The 11,985-nt window shown below is 39.2% G+C and overlaps 1 protein-coding gene across 1 annotated transcript in view; it reads right to left on the bottom strand.

The window, feature by feature from the left end:
* The window catches only part of FBXO36 (F-box protein 36), a 79,395-nt gene that overhangs the window by 3,722 nt on the left and 63,688 nt on the right, over positions 1–11,985 (bottom strand). The window lies entirely within an intron of this gene.

Genomic DNA, 11,985 nt, shown 5'->3' with positions numbered 1-11,985 from the left:
GGCTGGGGCAGGTGGCACCTGGGTGGCTCAGTTGGTTAAGCCTCTGCCTTTGGTCATGACAGGGGAGTCCTGGGATAGAGCCCCACGTTGGGATCTCTGTTCAAGGGGGAGCCTGCTTCTCCCTCTCCCTCTGCCACTCCCCCCAGCTTGTTCTCTCTCTAAATAAATAAATTTTAAAAATCTTTTTTAAAAATAAAAAAAAAATTTAAACAAGGCTGGTGCAGGAGCCCCATTATGTCATTAATGTCTATGGGTCCTTTTATCTTTCTGTTCCACATTCTTAGGATGTGGCTGTCACTCTCAGGGTCACTCTAAGATTGTCTTTATGCCCTAGGCATCGTAATCATGGCCCAGCAAGTAAAAGAGGTAAGGCAAGTAAGAAAAATGTGCATGGAAGCTGGGGATGCCTGATTGGCTCAGTCAGTAGAGCATGAGACTCTTGATCTCTGGATTGTGAGTTCAAGCTCCACTTTGGGCATAGAGCTAACTTTTAAAAATAAATAATTAATCAATTAATTACAAAATATATATTTTTAAAATGTGCATGAAAGCTAAGTCTGCACCTTCTGTGAAGCTCTATGAAACAACTTCAGCTCACAACTTACTGAGCAAAATGGGATCCCATGGCCATGTCTTCATGGTATGGAGGGAAATGTAGGCTTTTGTCTAATGGGGGAAAAAATGGAGTAAAGAAAACAAAACAGAAAGGAGAAAACTGAAATGAAACGAAAAAGCAAAGAGCAGGATAAAACGAAGCACAAAACAGGATGATGAAAATTAATAGGTGTATTAGTAATCACAATTCATGTAAATGAACTAATCATTCCAGTTTTTTTTTTTAAGACTTTATGTATTTATTCATGAGAGAGAGAGACAGAGACATAGGCAGAGGGAGAAGCAGGCTCCTTGTGGGGAGCCTGGTGCAGGACTCAATCCCAGGACCCTGGAATCTGGACCTGAACCAAAGGCAGATGCACAACCGCTGAGCCACCCAGGCATCCCTAATCATTCCAGTTAAAAGACTGGAATAACACATGCAAGCACACACACATAATTCTGGCTATACTATTTATAAGAGACATACTTAAAAATAAATGATAAGGAAAAGTAAAACTAATAGAATGGGAAAATATGGACCAATTCAAACCAAAAGAAAGCTGATAGAGTTCTATTACCAGACAAAACATAGGTTAGTAAATCTCTCCACTGGAGGTAAGGAGGAACCACTAAGGAATAATTCCCCAGGCTGATTTAATACTTCTGAACTAGTATACCCCTGGGGTACGGGGAGGGGCAGTCAGTTATGCATCAGGCTCTTGGTTTTGGCTCAGGTCACAATCTCAGGGTCTGAGATCAAGCCCCTTGTGGGGGTCCAAGAGCAGCTAAAGTTTCTCCCTGTCCTTCTGCCCCTCCCTGCAAACTCTCTCTCTCAAATAAATAAATAAATCTTAAAAAAAATAAAAATAAAAACCTCGTATACTCCTAACAAAACACACAGAACAAACACTGATAGAATTATGAAGAAAAAATTATAACCCTCCACTGTAGTGGGAAATTTTATAACCCTTCTATCAATACTTGATGCATCACACAGAAATGAAATTATAAAATATTTGAATAACTGTATTAAAAAGAGTTATTCAGGATCCCTGGGTGGCGCAGCGGTTTCGCGCCTGCCTTTGGCCCAGGGCGCGATCCTGGAGACCCGGGATCGAATCCCATGTCCGGCTCCCGGTGCATGGAGCCTGCTTCTCCCTCTGCCTGTGTCTCTGCCTCTCTCTCTCTCTCTCTGGGACTATCATAAATAAATAAAAAATTTTTTAAAATTAAAAAAATAAAATAAAATAAAATAAAATAAAATAAAATAAAATAAAATAAAAAGAGTTATTATAGACAAAGATCAAATATTAGTGAGCTATGGATCCAAATTAAAGGGGGATGCCTGGGTGGCTCAGCAGTTTGGTGCCTGCCTTCGGCCCAGGGTGTGGTCCTAGAGGCCCGGGATCGAGTCCCGCATCGGGCTCCCTGCATGGAGCCTGCTTCTCCTGCTGCCTCTCTCTCTCTCATTGTGTCTCTCATGAATAAATAAATAAAATATTTTCTTAAAAAATTGGTTACCTCCCTAAATTAGAAGAAAATATAAAGAAAAGAGCAAATATTAATAAGATAGAAAAGAAACAATGGAGGTGATCAGGAAACCAAAAGATTGATTTTTTAAAAAATTAATAAAATAGATAAACTGCCAAGAATAAACAAGAAAAAAAAAGCACAAAAGCATAACTCAGTCCTATCAGGAATAAAAAAAAAAAAAAAAAAGACGAATATACTACAATAATTGAGAAAAATTATTATACTAACTAACTTAAAATCAGACCTATTAGACAACCCTTCAGAAGCACATAAGTTATCAGTACTGACTCAAGAAGAAAAGGAAAATCTGAGAGACTGTAACAGTAAATAAATTGAACCCACTGATTGGATTAAAAAGGAAAACCTCAAGAAAAGCTTCAGATCTACACTGCTTTACAGGTGAACCTTAAACTCTCAGAGAACAGACAATCCATATCTCATATAATTTGTTCCAAATAATAGAAACAGAAGGAAATCCCCAACTCAAATTACGAGGTTGCTCAAACTCGCAATGATGGGAGGCAAAAGAAAGTTGCATATGAAAAATCACTTAGGAACATACGTGGCACAAAGTCTAAATAAAATGTTAGGAAGTTGAATCTATCAACATACCAAAAGTATAGATAAATTGTGACCAGTAGAGTTAATCCCAGGATAATCCAAGGATGGAGTAACTTTGGAAGACTATTTAATATAGTTCACCATATTAACAAATAAGGAAAAAAAAATGATCATCTCAAAAATATAGGAAAATTATTTCATATAATTCTAATACCTACTTATGAATAAAAAGTGTTAGAAAATAAATTTAAAAGGGAACTTTTTAAACCTGATATAGGCTAGTTACCAGAAGCCTAATAGTAGTAGCAATAATAATAACAATAACAAGGTGCCTGACTGTCTCGATCAGTATGTATGACTCGGGGTCTCAGGATTGTGAGTTCAGGCCCCACGTTGGGTGCAGAGCTTATTTAAATAATAATGATAATAGTAACAGTAACATGAATTTGTACAGTATCCAATGTTTGCCAGGCATAGCTCTAAGATATATGTACATACATACACATGCACATATAGTACACATGTATCATACATATAATCATTTCATCCTCACAGTAACTCTGTGAGATGAGTACTATTATGATTTCCCTCTTAAAGAAAGAAAGATGAGAAATAGAGGGGAAGTGGCTTGTCCACGGTCACACAGTGAGAAAGGTCACATAGTGAGAACAAAGATTGAACCAAGCAGTGTGCTCCACTGTGCATCTCCTGACCATGATGTTATATGGCCTTTCATGTCAGGCATGATTAGAATGCCCACTCTCATCACCGTTTCTATTCAGCATTGTTCTAGAGGTCAAGTATAAGTAAATAAAAGGTATAAAAATGCATTGGAGTTAGAAAGCAAGGACAAACTATCAATATTGCAGATGATCTAAATAACACACAAAAGTCAAGAAATCCCACTGAAAAATGATCAGCATCACTTCTCTACATACCAGCAACAATTAATTCAAAGCGATGATTTTAACATGCTTTTGTCTTTTGGCCCAGTAATCTCACAAACATACATTGTCTAAATATGAAATGACCCATGCACAAGGTTATTCATTTTGGCATTATTTATATTATCACAAAATTGGAAAGAACCCAAATTTTCATCACTGGGATTGTGGTGCGTTCCCACAAATACTATGCAGCTGTGAGAAAAAAAAAGGAGGAGGAAGAGAGGATGGGGAGGGGGAAAGAGTAGGGGAAGTAGAGGAAGAAAAAGAGGAGGAAGATCCCTAAAGGCAAAGTGATCTCCAGGCTGTCTGGTGGAAAAGTAAGGTGTTAAACAGTAGGGATGGAATGCTATATATATGAATTTGTTTATATCAGCAGAGAATCACTGAAAGGGTACCTAACAAATACAAGTGTGTCTTTTTTTTAAGATTTTATTTATTCGCGAGAGACACAGAGAGAGAGAGGTAGAGACACAGACAGAGGGAGAAGCAGACTCCCCATGGGGAGCCCAATGCGGGACTCGATCCCAGGACCCTGGGATCATGACCTGAGCCAAAAGCAGATGCTCAACCACTGAGCCACCCAGGTGCCCCAACAAGTGGTTAACCTAGGGCAAGAGAAGGAGAGGGTGGAACAGACAGAGATAAAACCAAGCCTCTGTACATTGTTTTATAGTTTTGACTTTGCAAACACATGCATGCAAGTTTTCTATCATCTTAAGATAGAATTTTAATCTTTATAACTTAGAATTAGGGGCACCTGGATAGCTCAGTTAAATATCCAACTCATGATTTTGGCTCAGGTCATGATCTCAGGGTTGTGAGATCGAGCCCTGATTTGGGCTCTGCATTTGACGTTGAGCCTGCTTGGGATTCTCTCTCTCACCCTCTGTCCTTCCCTTACCACCTCCTTTAAAAAAATTTTAAAAAGGGCAACCTGGGTGGTTCAGTGCTTTAATGCCACCTTCAGCCCTGGGTGTGATTCTGGAGACCTGGGATCGAGTCATACATCGGGCTCCCTGCATGGAGCCTGCTTCTTTCTCCCTCTGCCTGTCTCTCTCTCTCTGTGTCTCTCAGGAATAAATAAATAAAGTCTTTAAAAAAAATTTGTTTTAAAAAGGTAGTATATCCTCATGAAATCAGAGTAGGGAAAGATCTCTCAAACAAAACCCAAGTATATAAGCCATATATTAAAAGATTGACAAATCTGAACTACATTAATTATAAACTTCTATATAGGAAAAACATATAAACAAGGTGAAAAGTTAAACCAAAAATTTAGTGAAATCTCTATAGCACATTTAACTAAAAAGTTGATACTCAAAATATGCATATTAAAAAATCTCTACAATCAGGGCAGCCCTGGGGGCTCAGCGGTTTGGCACCGCCTTCGGCCCAGGGCCTGATCCTGGAGACGCGGGATTGAGTCCCACGTCGGGCTCCCTGCATGGAGCCTGCTTCTCCCTCTGCCTGTGTCTCTGCCTCTCTCTCTCTCTCTCTCTCTCTCTGTGTGTGTGTGTGTGTCTCATAAATAAATAAATAAATAAATAAATAAATAAATAAATAAATAAATCTTTAAAATAAAAAAAATAATAATAGAATACCATTAGCCACTGAAATGAATGAACTACATAATCAACATGAATCTCAAAAACATTGTTAAATAATAAAGCACAGTTAGAGGGATGCCTAGGTAGCTCAGCAGTTGAGCTTCTGCCTTTGGCTCAGGGGGTGATCCCAGGGTCCTGGGACGGAGTCCCACGTCAGGCTCCCTGGGAGCCTGCTTCTCCCTCTGTCTGTGTCTCTGCCTCTCTCTGTGTGTCTCTCATGAATAAATAAATAAAATATTTCTTAAAAATAAAAAATAAAAATAAAGCAAAGTTGGAAATAATATATTAGAACACCATTTATGTAAAATTTTAAACATACAAAAATAGTATATATTATGTATGTATTTATAACTATGTAAAATAGTATGCCCTTGGAAATAATATTAACTTTAGCACAGTTAGTTGAAGGGAATGGAGGGAAAATAGGAGAGGGGTAGAAATATGACTATGTATGTAACATTTTTATGTTTTTAAAAGATATTTAATAAATATGGTATTCACTGCAGCAGCATGTATAATGAACCCGGGATGATGAAGTGGAGATTAATATGTCCCTGAGATAGGATGACAACAAAATTAAAACCATTTGGAGTATCTGATTCTTCGATCACATGTTATCACCTAGAAATCAAGAAAAAGTAACCAAAAAATCCCCAACTACCTGGAAATTAAACAAAATGTTTCTAAGTAGTCTATGGGTTGAAGAAGAAATCAAAATAGAACTCAGGAAATATTTTAAACTGAAGGAGAATCAAGAAACAACTTATCAAAACCTGCAAAGCTACACTTAAAGAAAATTTAGGGGAAAAATAGCTGAAAATGATTATTTAAGCCTCTATCTCAAGAACCTAAGAAAAGAACAACAAATAAGAACCTAAAGGAAATAGTAGGAAGGAAATAATACAGGTAAGAACAGAAATCAATAAAAATTAAAAAACAACAAATAAATAAATAAAAATAGAGAAAATTAACAGAGCTAAAAGATCTAAGAAAAAACTAATAAAATGAGAGACACCTGGGTGCCTCAGTGGTGGAGCATCTGCCTTTGGCTCAGGGCATGATCCCACAGTACCTGGATCAAATCTTGCATTGGGCTCCCTGAGGGGAGCCTGCCACTCCCTCTGCCTATGTCTCTGCCTCTCTCTGTATCTCTCATGAATAAATAAACAAAATCTTAAAATAATAATAATAATAATAAAATAAACCTCTAGCAAGGGATCATGAAAAAAAAGGGAGAAAGCACAAATTACCATTCAATGAAGGAAAAAGAGAACAGCACTACAGACACTACAGACATCAAAAGAAGAGGATATTGTGAGCAAGGTACACCAACATATTTGATAATTTGGATAAAATGAAGTAAAGTGACAAATGTTAACATCTTTTGTTAGTGGTGTTTGGTATAATATTATCTTCTTTTTTGTGCACTTAGGATATTTCTGAATTTTAAAGCTTTTAAAAAGCAAGGTATAAAAAAAAAAGCAAGGTATAGAACACAATGTATAAGATTCTTCTTTTTGTGTTAACATATTCTGTATATATGCATAGACCATTCCTTGAAGGATATACAAGAAAACTGTTAATGATGGTTGTGGTAGGAACTGGGGACATGGGGCCAAAGGGAAACTTACATTTATTCTAAAACCTCTTGAAACTGATTTAATTTTTGTATTACTATGTGTATATATTCATTTTTTTAATCTCAGAAAATTAGTTTATAAAAAAAAAACAATAAAATACAAGAAGAGTCTTGCTGAGATCTGCCTTCCCTGCTCTGTAGCCTAGAGCCAGGCTCCCATGCTTCCTCAAAGTGCTTCTGCCTCCAACACTCTCCCACAACACCTCTACCCACAGGGCCCTACTCTAGGTCGGCAGAAACTTAGAAATCCAGCCTGAAGTCAAGGAGCAACTAATTTGAGAGGGCAAAGAGAAGGAGGGCAGTACACTAAGAGGTGCTGGGTAGGCCTGAGAAAATAAAGTCCCAGGTCAAAGGCTGAGATTCAGGCTAAGTGATGAAGGGACCCAGAGAAAATGGATCATGGATCCAGGGCATAGGGCTGGTGCAGGTTTGGGAATAAGATAAGGACAATTGTTTCCCACTCTCTTATTTCAGGGATACCAATATTCCTAAGATCTAGACCTCAGGCCAATATCTTAGGATTATTAGTACTGATTAGTATTATCAACTTTCCATTTAGTCCCCCATTTCAAACATGCAGTCCATGTTTGAATATTCCTCATAAATCATCTAAATGTCCAAGAGAATTTCAATTCTTTGACATCTAAACTCTATCACCCATATTTCCCTTTACAGGCAGTAGCAGAAATAAAAAAACTTCTGTCATTTGGTTCAGAAGATATGGTTGTCTGGTTTTATCACAGGGATTTTTGTGGATTGGCCTAAATACTTAACCACCACTATAACTCATTCGAAGATCAAAGTAACCAACTTTAGAGTGGACATAAGTTGGAAAACAACTTATTTTTAGGTTGGATTCAACCTCAACTCCTGAATCAGCACTTTCAATTGAGTTTTAGATAGGCACATTTTTGCCTTAAATTGAATTTTAACAAATATTTCCAACAGCTAATTTCTTTTTTTTTTTTTTAAGATTTTATTTATTTATTCATGAGAGACACAGGCAGAGGGAGAAGCAGGCTCCATGCAGGGAGCCCGAAGTGGGACTCAATCCCAGGTCTCCAGGATCACGCCCTGGGCCGAAGGCAGGTGCTAAAACACTGAGCCACCCAGCGATCTCACCAATAGCTAATTTCCTGGTCATTCCTATTTCTGTAACTTTGGGGGAAAAAAATCCAAAGATGTTTCTTCAGATTTGTAAAGGTCTCAGAGGAAAAAAAATTCAAACTTCACAGACAAGTGGACAAAGAATACAAACAGGCAAATTACAGAAAGGATATAAATGGTAATTAAACATGACAGGATGCTCAACTTACTAGTTATCAGGAAAATGCTAATTAAATATGACACTATTTTCACCGTCTAACTGGAAAATATGAAAAAGAATAGTAATATCTAATTAGTGATGGCAAAGGTGCAAGAAAACCATATCCTGTTGGATGGAGTCTAATTAATACAGCAGTTTTTTGGAGGGCAGTTTGTAAGGACAGTGAAGTAATTGGCATTTTATGTAAAGTTTGGGTTACTCAAAGTTAAAATACGGTGACATGAAAATATTAATGAAATCTCATTTTATGAATAAATGTTGAAATAATGTAAATTGACCAATTTCAAATTCTTTCAAAACTAGCATAATTATGAAGGTCGAATAAATTATAGATGGCATTTGTGCTGTATCCCATGGCAGTGATACTCAAACTAGCTAACAGAAGTACCATCGCTGGTCAAGTTAGCCCTGAACTACAGATTCAATAATAAAACAAAATGCTTAAAATAAAATACGCCATTAAAATGAATAGTGTACATTTCTTTGGTCCTAGTAATTCCATGACGAGGAATCTGTGTTATTAGTATTTTCACATAAGTGTACAAGGATAAATATGCCCCAGAATGTGCCCAAAAGCTTTTGAAAATGCCCATCAACTGAGGATTGTATGTTTCTACAACTAAACACCACCCAGTCTTGGAAAAGAAAGAGGTACTTCTTTATCTATGCTAACAGAAAAATGTTCGCAAGATAGTAAGTGCAAAAGCAAATTAAGGAATTAAAGATTCTGTTTCTGTAAACAAACACAATCCCAAACAGAATTTAAACACAAAAGAAGCTATTTGTAGTGGTTATCTCTGGGGAATGGAGTTTGGGGGAAGAGAGAAGGAATTTTCACTTAAAAATTTTTTATTGAAAAAAAATTTTTTTTTATTGGGCAGCCCTGGTGGTGCAGCGGTTTAGCGCCGCCTTCAGCCCAGGGCCTGATCCTAGAGACTCGGGATCGAGTCCCACATCAGGCTCCCTGCATGGAGCCTGCTTCTCCCTCTGCCCGTGTCTCTGCCCCCTCTCTCTCTCTCTCTCTCTCTCTCTCTCTCTCTGTCTCTCATGAATAAATAAATAAAATCTTAAAAAAAAATTTTTTTTAATGGGGGGGTTAGGTGGCTCAGTTGGTTAAGCTTCTGCCTTTGGCTCAAGTCATGATCCCTGGGGTCCTGGGATCAAGCCCACATCAGGCTCTGCTCAGCAGAGGGCCTGAGTCTCCCTCTCCCTCTGCTTGCCACTCTGCCTACTTGTCTTTCTCTCTGTCAAATAAATAAAATCTCCAAAACAAATTGTTTTAATTCTTTTTTTAATAGCAACTTGTTATTTGTTGGGTAAATTCTAAGCTCTTCATTCAACTTCATTCAACTACTCCTCATAAGGACCCTATAAGCAAAATGCTGTTATTATTCCCATTATCTGCAGTTGAGGAAACTGATCCAAAGACACTATATTAGAGGCGCCCGGCTGGCTTAGCCGGTGGAGCATGCAGCGGCTCCTGATCTTGGGCTTGTGAGTTCAAGCCCATGTGGAGTGTAGAGATTACTTTAAAAAATTTATTTATTAAATAAATAATTTATTTTTTAAATCTTTTTAATCTTTTTAAAAAACAAAATTTATTTAAAAAAAAGACTAAATCATTTGCCCAAGGTCACATACGTAGTGCAATTGAAGCCAAGATTTGAATTGAAATAATCTGTATTAAGCAACACTCAAATGCCTGCTAATAGTTTTCTATGTATGTAAGTATGAATGACTTTTTAAATAAACATATGCATTTTGTCTTTTAAAAATGCAAATCTAGTGCCCTGGCTGGCTCAATCAGTGGAGCCCCTGACTCTTGATCTCCACGTTGTGACTCTCAGCCCCATACTCTCCGAGTAGAGAGATTACTTTACAAAATAAAAAAAAATAATATGCAAATCTGGGGGGGGGAATACAGCAATGTTTTTGATTTTGCAATTTAGATCGTGACACATATCACTGTGGTAGGCAGAAAAATGCCTCTGCCAAAGATGCCTCATATCCTAATCTCCAGAAGCTACATATATGACTTTATATTATGTTGGCTTTTGCAGGTGTGATGAATGATCTTGAGATTGGGAGATCACTGGATTAACTGGGTGGGCCCAATGTAATTACAAGGGTCCTCAGGAAGGAAAGGCAAGAGAAGTAGAGTCAGAGAAGGAGATGTGCCCACTGAAGCAGTATCAGAGCAAGAAAGATTGGACAGGCCATCATGGGCTTTGAAGATGGAGGAAGAGGCCAGAAGCCAAGGAATGCAGGCACCTCTAAAGCTGGAAGCTCCGCTAGAGCCTTCAAACAGAATGTAGTCCTACCAACACCTTGAATTTAGCCAGACAAGACTTCTGAATCCAGAAATATAAAATAACAAATTGTCATTATTTAAGCTACTACATTTGTAGTAGTTTGTTACAGGAGCAATAGGAAACTACTACAATCTTTTTTTTTTTTTTTAAGATTTAGGGGATCCCTGGGTGGCTCAGCGGTTTGCCGCCTGCCTTCGGCCCAGGGCGGGGTCCTGGAATCCCAGGATTGAGTCCCACATTGGGCTCCCTGCATGGAGCCTGCTTCTCCCTCTGCCTCTCTCTTGCTCTCTTTCTCTCTCTCTCTCTGTCTCTCTCATAAATAAATAAATAAAATATTTAAAAAAAGATTTTATTTGAGAGAGAGCACAGCTAGAGAGATAGAGAGTGTGCACACACAAGTGGTAGGGATGGGGCAGGACAGAGAGAGAGGGAGAAGCAGACTCCCCGCTGAGGAGGGAACCCAATGCAGGGCTTGATCCCAGGACCCTGGACCCAGGACCTGAGCCGAAGGCAGATGCCTAACCGACTGGGCCACCCAGGTGCCCCACCACTACAATCACGAATTACTTATTTAGTAATGATACACTCTGTTTACAAGATTACAGGAATTCCTCTATGGAAAGTATGTATTTTGCTATGAGCTGAACTATGTCTTCCCAACCTCCCCCAAATCCATATGCTGAAGTCCTAGACCCCATAACCTCAGTGTGTGACCACACTGGGAAAAGGACCTTTCGTTTTTTTCTTTTTGAGGAGGGGGGCGGGAATCCGGGAGGGGCGGAGGGGAGGGAGGGAAGGGAGGGAGGTAGGGAGGCGGCGGAGGGCAAGGAAGGAAGGAAGGAAGGAAGTGGAAGGCAGGACTGCAGGAGTGCGGGAGGGAGGGAGGGAGGAGGAGCGGGAGGAGGGGTGGAGGAGGAGGGAGGGAAGGAAGAGGGAGGGAGGAGGGAGGGAGGGAGGGAGGTAGGGAGGGAGGTCCGGCGAGTGACTGAATGCGGGAGGTAGGGCGGTAGGCGAGAGTTGCATCCTTCCTTACTCAATTCCTTCCTTCCTCTTCCTCCTTCCTTCTCTTCTTTCTTCTCTTTCTTTCTCTTGTTCTTTCTTTTCTTTTCTTCTTTCTTTCTTTCTTTCTTTCTTTCTTTCTTTCAGCTCCATGCCCAATGTGTGCCTTGAACTCATGATCCTGAGATCAAGAGTTGCTCTACCAACTGAGGCAGCCAGTCGCCCTCCAGGAGAAAGGGCCTTTAACAGGGTGATTAGGTAAAATTGGTCATATGAGCAGGCTCTAATCCAATCTGACTGGTATTCTTAAAAGAAGAGGAAATTTGGACACACAGAGAGACATCAGAGGTGTGCACATGCACACACAGAGGACAGGCCCTGTGAAGACACAGTGGGGTGGCCATCCACAAGCCAAGGAGAGAGGTCTCCGAAGTAACCAACCTTGCCAGCACCTGGGTCCTGA

This window comes from Canis lupus, chromosome 25 (genome assembly GCF_011100685.1).
Source record: "Canis lupus familiaris isolate Mischka breed German Shepherd chromosome 25, alternate assembly UU_Cfam_GSD_1.0, whole genome shotgun sequence".
NCBI lineage: Eukaryota > Metazoa > Chordata > Mammalia > Carnivora > Canidae > Canis > Canis lupus.
The sequence above is the reverse complement of the archived record's forward strand: the minus strand, read 5'-3'. Positions and strand labels throughout refer to the sequence as shown.